The sequence below is a fragment of the Cygnus atratus genome, unplaced genomic scaffold (genome assembly GCF_013377495.2).
Source record: "Cygnus atratus isolate AKBS03 ecotype Queensland, Australia unplaced genomic scaffold, CAtr_DNAZoo_HiC_assembly HiC_scaffold_255, whole genome shotgun sequence".
Classification (NCBI taxonomy): domain Eukaryota; kingdom Metazoa; phylum Chordata; class Aves; order Anseriformes; family Anatidae; genus Cygnus; species Cygnus atratus.
Window position 1 is genome coordinate 5,001 of NW_026109847.1, and position 11,070 is coordinate 16,070.

General features: G+C 49.6%; 2 long non-coding RNA genes across 2 annotated transcripts; both read right to left on the minus strand.

Annotated features, from left to right (window-relative positions):
• Nucleotides 1–5,481: 5,481 nt before the first annotated feature.
• Nucleotides 5,482–6,733, minus strand: LOC118253423 (uncharacterized). Its single transcript, XR_004780401.2, has 5 exons — nucleotides 6,677–6,733; nucleotides 6,547–6,594; nucleotides 6,396–6,442; nucleotides 6,169–6,305; nucleotides 5,482–6,035 (listed from the first exon to the last, which is right to left on the minus strand). It is a non-coding gene; the product is annotated as an uncharacterized LOC118253423 (long non-coding RNA).
• A 3,853-nt stretch (nucleotides 6,734–10,586) lies between these two features.
• On the minus strand, nucleotides 10,587–11,047 carry LOC118253424 (uncharacterized). The gene is made up of 3 exons (XR_004780403.2): nucleotides 10,903–11,047; nucleotides 10,769–10,828; nucleotides 10,587–10,638 (listed from the first exon to the last, which is right to left on the minus strand). It is a non-coding gene; the product is annotated as an uncharacterized LOC118253424 (long non-coding RNA).
• Between the last annotated feature and the right edge of the window lie 23 nt (nucleotides 11,048–11,070).

The following is an 11,070-nucleotide window of genomic DNA, read 5'->3' on the forward strand; positions in this document are numbered from 1 at the left end:
TAAGGGACCCGACCAATTTTGGGGGTCCCCCCCATTTTAGAGTCCCCCCACCATCCTTTTTTGGGTTTCCCCCTAATATTAGAGTTCTTCCGTCCAGTTTTGGGGGACCCCACAATTTTGAGGTTCCTTCCCCTAATTTGGGGCTTCGACCCATCAGTTTTTTTGGGGGGGCCCCACTCTCCTATTTTGGCCTTCCGCCTTAATATTAGGCCTAACCCCTATCAACCCTCACCCCTAACTCTAAGGCCCCCGCTGATCTAACCCTAACCCCTGAACCTAACCCTAAAATCCCTAACCCTAAAAACCCTAGAAACCCTTACAGCCCTAACCCAATAACATTTACCACGCTAAACCCGTAGAGACCTATGCCTAAAACCCCTAACCCAAAAAACTTAAGACCCTCAACACCCTAACCCTGGAGACCTTAACCTGAAAAAAAAAATTAAAACCTTAAAAGCCTAACCCTAAATACCTGACCACAAATAAAACCCTAAGACCCTAACCCTAAAAACCCTATAACCACTAAAGCCCCAAAAACTCTGAAGCCCTAACACACTAACCCCACCAAACCTTAACTATTAAAACTCCAACCCTAACAACCTTAAAATCCTAACCCTAAACCCTGAAAACCCTAACCCTGAAACCCAACCCTAGTGCCTTAGCCCTGAAACCTTAAAACCCTAACACCTTGTTAGAAACACTCTGTAATCCAATAACATAGGCTCAGGCAAGGATCTCAGTGAAGTAGCATTTTTATTCACGATTGCAATGGCAGGCGTCCCACAAGCCCCCTACTAGTTCCATAACACAGTTCATATAAATTTTTTTTTTCCTCTCCATGACCGGGACCCTCCCCAGTTTCCCCATTGTCTGGGTAATCCAGGTTCGCAATCTATCCGGTGCTTCACAGAAAATACACAGCTGCTGGCCTGTTACAAGTCAATTTTCTTTTTTTCTTGACTGTTTTCCTCTTTGAGGTGGGTATGTTTCTTACACTGTGTCCACCTAATTGCTCTAAGGATTGTGGTTGTCTGCATTTTACAAGGTTGTCTGTTAAGCTTTCTTATCACTGCAAGCATATCTCAATACCACCTTCCTTCCCTCTAAACGATGTAACTCCGTGCAAAAACATTTTTATTCCCACAACCTTGATCCCCTTACCCTAAAATCCTTATTCCCTTTAACCCTAATAACTCTAACCACAACCCTAACCCTTCATATCAACCCCCCAACGCTAATGACACTGACTAACGATCCAAACCCCAAACTGCCCCTAACCCCAGACAACTGTTATAATGACTGAGTCCCAAATAGGCCTGCAATCAAAGTTTACAGTTTATTAAACAAATAGAGGCAAGCAAACAGCGCTGGGTGCGCTGGGAGTCTCTGCTCCACCAAGACGCATACCCGTTACGTAAGACGGCTGATTTTTTATACTCCTAGGCTACTTCATATTTTTTACTACTTCAAAAAGAGGCAGGGTTATTCTAATTGGTTTCCTCCCGAATCCAAAGTCCTCCCAAGGGTGCCTGCTTATCAGTCTCTGGTAGTCTCTCAGGGGCCGCTCGGACGGGAGGCTCATATTCTTCCTCCTTATCTGGTGGTCTCTTGGCCGGATGTCAGAAGTTACTGCACGTCCGTGCAGAGTCAGCAGTTTTTCTCTAAAGAAATCCCTTTGTTCTCTTATCACCTAAACCCAGGCCTCAATGTTAACCCTTCAAATCCCTTAGTGGCACGAATTGCTGGACCATTCCTTACACAACCAACAAAGAAACAGACACAAGCTGAAAACTACAAAAAGGCAAAACCCTGGATACAGACCCCAAATCACAAACATGCGACCAAAATGCTACAGAAAAGCCCCAGACGCAGGCCCCAAGCACATCCCAAAGCCAAAATGCAGGCCCCAAACGCTACAGCAAAGCCCCCAAACACCAGACGCAGGCTGCAGAAGTCTACGAGCAGGCCCCAAACCGCCCCCAGACGCAGGCCCCAACCACAACCCCAACTGTCCACAAGCAGCTCCCAACCCCCCCCCATGAACTGAAACGCCCCCCTCCCCAGATGCAGATGCCAAGCCCCACCAGAGGCAGGCCCTAAGGGTGTGCAAGCAGCTCCCACCCCCCCCCCCCCAGAGGCAGGCCCCAAAGCCCCACAGAGGGAAGCCCCTAGCATCTACAAGCAACTCACAACCCCTCCCAGCTGCAGGCCCCTACGGTGTACAAGCAGCTCGCAACACCCCCCCAGACACAGGTCCCAAAAGTGTACAAGCAGCTCTCAACTCCCCCAACATGGGCACCTACAGTAGACAAGCACCTCTCACCTCCCCCCAGCTGCAGACCCCAAAGGTGTACAAGCAGCTCACAACCACCCCCCAAGATGCAAGCCCCGAAGGTGTACAAGCAGCTCCACACCCCCCCCAGACACTGGCCCCAACCCTCCCCCCAACAGGCCCCAGAAGCCTGCACATATGCCAAGAAAGTATTAATGCAGGTGCCAAATGCTACAGACAGGCCCAAAAGCACAGGCACAGTCCCCAGATGCTCGAGGCTGAGATGTAACTTGGCTGTCTGAATTACTGGAAATCAGCTTTCATTCTTAGCGAGGTGTGCGCAGGCTAGACAGGATGGGGCTTCAGGCACCTCTTCACCTGTGGAAACACATTGCCATCAGGCACTGCCATGCCAGACAAGCTTTTTCTGTTAAAACACCCTTCTCAGATGCCCTGCGGCATTCATGTGACTTGCTTTGCTCCGATTCTAAAGACTAATGTCACAGCCCACCTTGCCTGTGGCACCTGATAAACAGAAGAGAAAGCGACCATACCGTTTTGGAAGCCATCACTGCACGTGCCGCTCCTTGATGCTCTGTAACCTCTTCTCGAATCCTCAGCCACTTCTGTGGAAAGCCTGCCATTGCACCTGCAAAGCAAGATGGATACCCTTCACCACAGTCACCTTGTGCTACTTGGCCATCCTGCTCCAACCCCACTCACGACCAGCCTGCCCTTCTCGTGCTGCTCTTCAGGAGTGCAGCTTGGCCCCTCTGACTCTGTGCAAGGCACCTGCGAAAGAAAAAGAAAAGCATAGGCCGCGGCAGCATCCAAAGCCACAGCACAGCTAGGACAGGTACTCTCATCTGCTCCCCTACTCTGCCCCCTCACCTGCCCTCGAGGCAGAGGCTTCCATCTGCTCTCTTAAGCCAGCTACAACACCTCTGGAATATAAACAGGACTTTAACTGTATTTTGTGTAGTTAAGTAAGTGCAGTGACAACCGCAACCCTAAAATAACTGCTCCATCTGTTCATCGCTCACCTTACCAAAAGCAGCTCTGGTCGTGAAGTCCCGTGTTGTACACTGTGTTTCAGCTTTAACAAATGAAAACAGTCAGAAGATAATCATTCACATGTCAGCATTAGCACCCATCCCTCAACAACACAAGGGACCCCCCATTTCTAATTTTATCGTTTCAAAACAGCAGCCCCCTTGCCTCAGCATCTGGAAAGTAGATCAAGCCAGTCACCGGGTTGCCTACCGAGTGCTTGACAGTTCCAGAAGGAGCTCTTTCCTGTGACCGGTTCCTCCTAAGGTTTACCCCTCTACTGGGGTGGGGAAAGAAATAAAAAAAATTCAAAACCACATATCTGCAAGCTTTCAAGATTCAACAGACCTCCTCCAGCACACTGTTCAAGCACTATGCAAACAGCTGCTCGCAAGCAGCTCGAGTCTCCCCCTCCACATTTGCCAAACACCACTGAGATGACTGTGCCAGCTGCCCTTCAGTACGTGCCCAGAGGCAGACCGGATGTCTTTGCCAAAACAGTCCGGACAACGCATTAGTACACCGATGGACCGCCACATTAGCTACCATCACTAACTGCCAGGCAGGACAGCTCCAGGCCAAACACACACACACAGGCACGCTACAAACATTACAAACAAAACACAACAGAACACAAGGCGCAAAATAAAATGACTCCCAGAAGGAAGCACTATGGCGACAGCAAGTCAGAGAACAGGTGCCGTGCAGCAGTCCCAAGGAGAGACTCAAATGTCACAACATGTGACTGGAAGCAACTGCCAGAACTGGGATGATGGAGGCATAAAAAGCCTGCCTTTAAGACCAGAGACCAGAAGGATGGGGAGTGCAAACCCCATAAGAAAAATGCTTCGGAAATGAACTCCCAAGACAGAGCTCCTGATGCGACAGATGACTTCTGCAAGAGTGAGGATGGAAACGGATGCCATCTGAAACTGAATATGATGCACAAGACCTGAAACAGATCTGCACTTTAGGCTGCAACTGCAAGACAAGAAGTGCTCGGATCAGACCCGTGATGACAAAACAAGCGTTTAGGACCTTTGGCGCTGCTACCAAGTTGCCAGTCTAGTCAGTCCAGTGCAAGAAGCAAAGAGGATATCAAGACCCAAGGAGCGCATAACAGAACAACACGCGCTGCAGAAGCAGCAGTACAAGACAGATGGACAGATAGGAACTGTCCTGCCTGGCACATACACTCACGCTACAAAATACCCCCTGCTCCTTCTATTAGCCTGGTGACCCAGCCTCAAGCAGCCTGAAGGTGACCCAGCCTGAACCACCCTCACAGTGGCAACAAGTATATTCAGCCAGCTGGCTCCGTGCTGCTCTGGCTCCCAGCTCCCATCAGCCACTCCACACATGCAAATACCAGGTGCCCCTAAACTTAGCTCTCAGATTGCTGGATGGTAAATTCCCTCCACCTCAAGAAATGCACAGCCACTGAGAGACATCTTAGCCCATTGCCAGGCTTATCATCATCTGCAAAAACAGAGTACCAGCATTCACTAGCACAGCGGCCCTGATGCCCACCTCCTCCGCAATGCTGACTATCACTGAAGCAACATACGGTTGTGCTCACCCATTCCTCTCTGAGTCCAAGCTCCAACAGTACAGCCAGTATCACCCCCACACCACCTGGGAAAACAAAGGGATAAAATGATCGTTGTGTTCTCAAGTAATCACCTGCCACACTGCTCCTCTATCCCACCCAGCTTCACCTCAGACCCTCAGCAGATTCTGAGGAAGGCCTGCCACAGCACCTACTGAAACAGAGGGGAAACACTTCAAAGACTTGCCTTAGGGGTCATTGCTTAGGGACACTGACTGGGCTGACTGACCCTCTCGCCTTTTCTCAGCACTCCACGATGTGGGAATTCACCTCTCCAAGACTGCAGGAAGCACCCACAAAAGAAAAAAAAAAAAGAAAAGGCAGATCCTCAGGCACCTCACAGGCACAGCCTACCTGCTGCAATACCTCTCTTTCGCTAGCTCTTTTTCTTCAGCTGCTCACATGCTCCAACTCGGCCGGGGCGGTACCACACAGCGGCGGGGCAGGCCGGGGCAGCACCATGCAGAGAGCCACCCACATCCGCCCCCCCCAAACCAGAAACATTAGTCCAAAACCACACAGAACCGGGACCCCAAACCACATGGAGCCATGCTCCCTAAACCGTACGTGAACATACACAAGCCCAAGACTGAGGGCCATGATGGCCGCCATCAAGAAATGTAGACTACATCAAGCTCTGGAGAGAGATCAGCCTTTTAAAGTCCCAATGAAAGACAAGAAACACTTCATTACTAGTCCCGTGCCAACCAGACAATACATTTAAGACCCATGATACGGTGCTCAGCAAGCACTGCAGAAGCCAAGAACTATGGGAACAAGACCTGATAAATGGATACTATAGTACACAGAAACAAACATACACCATAGAACACATGCTGGAACTGCCCTGCCTGGCACACACTAGGCTGAAAAGGATGAACCCAGGGCCTCTTCACCCAGTTGTTACTGGATTCTGTTCCTCTGCTGCACTGATTTAAAAGCCATCCCCATGCACATATCACACAAGACACCAAGGTACAACCCCACCCAAGACACAGACGGGGCATTTCGGGCCAAACTTAGCTTTAGGGACTGCTGGAAAGCAGGCTTCATCCTCAAGGCACATGCAGGCTAGATGACATGGGGCTCCAGGCACCTCTTCACCTGCGGAAACACACTGCAATCAGACACTGCCACGCCAGACAAACTTTTCCTGTTAAAACACCCTTCTCAGATGCCCTGCGGCATGCAAGTCATCTCCTTTGCTCCAATTCTAAAGACTGATGTTATAGCCCACCTTGCCTGTGGCACCTGATGAACAGAAGAGAAAGCGACCGCAGCGCTTGGAAACCATCCCTGCACGTGCTGCTCCTTGTCACTCTCTGGTCTCATCTCAAGTCCTCAGCCACTTGTGTGGAAAGCCTGCCATGGCACCTGCAAAGCAAGACAGAGACCCTTCAGAGTCACCTCACGCTACTTGGCCATTCCGCTCCAATCCAGCTCATGATGAGCCGCCCTACTTACGCAGCTCTTCAGAATGCAGTTTGCTCCTTTGAACCTCTGCGAGACACCTGTCAAAGAGGAAGAAAAGCATAGGCCGAGGCAGCATCCAAAGCCACAGCACGGCTAGGACAGTTACTCTCATCTGCTGCCTTACCTCCACCTGCTTACCTACCCCGAGGCAGATGCTTCCATCTACCCTCTTAAGCCAGCTACAACACCTCTAAAAGAGAAAAGAGGGGACACTTAGAGTGACAGTGAGAACCGCAACCCAACTATAAGTGCTCCATCTGTTCATCGCTCACCTTGCCAGAGGCAGCTCTGGGTATGACGTCCCAGGTTGTACACTGCGTTTAAGCTTTAACAAATGAAAACAGTCAGAAGATAATCATTCAGATGCCAGCATTAGCACCCATCCCTCAACAACACAAGGGACCCCATTGCCAATGTTACCATTTCAAAACAGCAGACAACTTGCCTCGGCACCTCAGAAGTAGACCAAGCCAGTCACCGAGCTGCCAAACGAGAGCTTGACAGCTCCAGAAGGAGCTCTTTCCTTTGACCGGTTCCTTGTACAGTACAGTTTATCTAGGAGTGGAGAAAAAAAAAAAAAAACACGCTCCACATCTGCGAGCCTTCAAGATTCAACGACAGACCTCTCCTCTAGCACTATTCAAGCACTATGCAAACAGCTGCTCGCAAGCAGCTCAGGTCTCCCCCTCCACATTTGCCAAACACCACTGAGATGACTGTGCCAGCTGCCCTTCAGTACGTGCCCAGAGGCAGACCGGATGTCTTTGCCAAAACAGTCCGGACAATGCATTAGTACACCGATGGACCGCCACGTTAGCTACCATCACTAACTGCCAGGCAGGACAGCTCCAGGCCAAACACACACACACAGGCACGCTACAAACATTACAAACAAAACACAGAACACAAGGCGCAAAAAAAAAAGACTCCCAAAGGGAAGCCCTACAGCGACAGCAAGTCAGAACAGGTGCTCTGCAGCAGACCCAAGGAGAGACTCAAATGTCACAACATGTGACTGGAAGCAACTGCCAGAACTGGGATGGGAGGCATAAAAAGCCTGCCTTTAAGACAAGAGACCAGAAGGATGGGGAGTGCAAACCCCATAAGAAAAATGCTTCGGAAATGAACTCCCAAGACAAGAGCTCCTGATGAAGCCCACATGACTTTTGCAAGAGTGAGGATGGAAACAGATGCCATCTGAAACTGAATATGATGCACAAGACCTGAAACACATCTGCGCTTTAAGCTGCGACTGCCAGTCAAGAAGCTGCTCAAATCAGCCCTACGATGATGAAACAAGCATTTAGGACCTTTGGTGTGGCTAGCAAGTTGCCCATCTAATCTGTCCAGTGGAAGAAGGCAATGAGGATATCAAGACCTGAGGAGCGCGTAACATATCATGATCACATCAAGAAACATTTGATACAAAAAAAATTACATGCACAGAAGAAATGATCTCTTTAGGCTCCCACTGCAAGACAAGAAATGCTCAGCTTCCAATTGAGCATCAACATTATTCCAGTGAGGTCAAGGGTTCAACGCGCCCTCAGGACTGGCTTCCCCAGGGCCTGCCAAGCACCAAGAGCAACAGCACAGCACAGACAACACAGAACACAGACACCAAGCTGGAACTGCCCTGCCTGGCACATGCTCAAGCTGTACCTGACAGAATCCCACCCCCCCACACACTCTGTCTGACCGTGATCAATCCTAAATGGCCCCATCCACTGCAATGACTTAAAAGCACAGACCCTCGCCCTATGTGTGCATTCAAAACCCCAAAGCAAACATAGCACTTGCCCCCCAACTTAGCTTGGGAATGATGGGAGGCAGGTTCCATCCTCATCAAGGAACACAAAGGCTAGCCAGGACATTGCTTCCGGCATAAGACTCCTCTTCACCTGCAGAAATAAAGTGCCATCAGGCACTGGCACACCAGCCAAACTTCTTCCAGTGAAACACCCACCTCAAAAACAAAACAGTAGTCCACTGACCTGCTCTGCTATTGAAGTCAGACAGACAAACTCTAGACAACTGCCCGCCCCGCCTTCCCCTGCCAACCACCCCCAAACACACAGTATTTGCCCCTAGACTTAATTCTCAGGGGTCTGAATCCATCCTCAAGGTGGACCACAGAGGCCAACTAGGATGTTCCCAGTATCTTCTTCGTCCCCGGAAAAAAGGACTCACCCAGAGGTGGGACAAATAGACTACCAAACCAAAACCAATGCCCTTTTTCCAACTTTTCTCCACTCACCTTCCCGATCCAGGCTTAGCGCTTCCATTTACTGTGCTGAGCCAAGGTCACGTAGCTTAGACCAAGGAGAAAGAACAAACAAATGTGACAATCCACAAAACAGTCCTATACCCACTCCTCTTCTTTCCTCCCTTCCCCAACAGCCAAGAAGCCCCAGACCCACACTTCCCCAACCCCGTACCACCGCTTCACTCACCTAACATACCAATTTGATGCATCACGCTCCCAGCTCCTCTTGCGCTCCGAGCATCTCCAGCACTTCACGAACTGGAACCTGCTGACGCTGGCGCGCCACAGGAACGTGGCAGGAGATGTACTCTGCTGTCGCAAGGTGCTTCCAAAGCCTGCCCAACAGGCAAAGCACATTAACACAATCCACTGACCAACTCAGGGCTCACACTGCCGTCCACTCACCCTCGTGCCTCATTCAAGTGTCCAGTGCCCATGCCCTGGGCTACAAGAAGGTCATATCCGTGATGGACAAGCAAACAGTACAGCTCCTTGCAGAGGACTCAAACACAGAGACGAGAGCCAGAAAAATAAAAAAACCACCCTCAGGTCCACAAATGCCAAAAGGCCATGAATGCACAGCAGCCCCAACAGGGGTAATCACACACTTATCCTCTACAGATGAAAAAGGTGACCCTGCTCAGTCTCTCCGTAATACTGCGCTTATGCAGGTCAAGCCCCTTGCGATGCGTACTGAAGCTCTTTGTGAAGCCTCTGGACAGTTACGCAAATGGCTTGATATATCTAGAGATTAAAAGATAACTCAAATAAAAAGGAAGCATACCCCACCCATTTCCCAAAAACAAGTTAGCCGGCAACACCTCCTAAGCACACCTCTATTACATGAATTCCAAGCACTTAAATCTAGAAGGCTGCAAGGTCTAAAGACTCTACAGCCAGCCAAACCGCAGGCAAAAGCTCCAAGAATAGAACAAACTGTCCCTAACCCTGAAAAAGACTACACCTTACACGCCTACTGCTGCTGTTTTCAGATACATGCTTACACAGGGAGCTTTCGATGATACTTATCTCCTAAACCCTGCTCCATCACTTTGCCACCAACGCTATAACTTTGATAATATTTGCCTTAATTCTGCAAAAATCATAAGGGACCCCTGAAACCACAAAGCAAACACACAAAGTAACATCGCCATCCTATCCGTAAACATGCTGTAACAATTACTCACCTGAAGAAGAGCTGCATGCAATACAGGCACCTATTACTAGATTGGTTTACTCTAACAGATCCTACTAGTTGTTACCTCAAAAAGATGGGCTTACCGGTCTCTACTTGGAAACCCATCAGTCCATAGACTCTGACCCACCTAAAGACCCCTGCAACTGACTGAAGGAAAACCAAAGCACTTACCCCAAGTGCACCCCAGGCAGAATGAGCTCTCTGATAGGCATGCCTGGGGCTCATATACCATTTGGCCCTGCCCAGCACCCAAACCCAATCACCTGGGAAAGGTGAAAAGGAGGGGCAAAGCACAAGAAAGTAGAAAGAGGAGAAGCAGCAGCTGTGGTTTATTTATTTTTGCTTCAGCTTTGAATATTTAAAGCTTTTCTCCTCTACAACACCTGTCCTCAGGAACCAAACAGCATTCAAGTGACCTGCTTTGCTCCTGTTCTGAAGACTATCACAGCCCACCTTGCCTGTGGCACCTGATAAACAGAAGAGAAAGCAACCACATGCAGCAAAAGCCACAGCACCCTTAGGACAGTTACTCTCATCTGCTCCTTTACCTCAGCTGCTTACCTACCCCACGTGGCAGATGCTTCCACCCGTTCTCTGAAGCCACCTAGAGCACCTCTAAAAGAGAAACTGGAATTTTACTCTATTTCATGTAGTAAAATAACTGCAGTCACAGCCACAGCCAAAAATAACAGCTACCTCTGTTCACTCACCAGAGTCACTCCAGAGATAGCTCGGGTCTTGATGTCCTGTACTGCACACTGCGTTTCAGCCTGAACAAAAGGAAAACACAGTCAGAAGATAAACATTCAGCTGCCAGCATTAGCACCCATCCCTCAACAACATAAGTGACCCCATATTTAATGTTATCATTTCAAAACAGCAGTCCACTTGCCTCTGTACCTGGAAGTTAGATCCAAGCTCGAAAGGAACAGCCAGCATCACCCATGCCACCTGGGAATACTAAAGGACAAAATGACCACTGTGCTTGCAAGCGACCACCTGCCACACTGCTCCTCTGTCCCAAACAGCCTCACCTCAGACCCTCAGAGGGAAACACCTGAATGTCTTCCCTTCGCTTCGGATAAGGGACGACTAGGCTGACAACACGCTCACCTTCCCTCACTGCTCCGTGACACGGGGATTTCCCTGTCCAAGACTGCACTAGGCACCTTCAGAGACAAGAGAAAAAGCACACCCTGAGG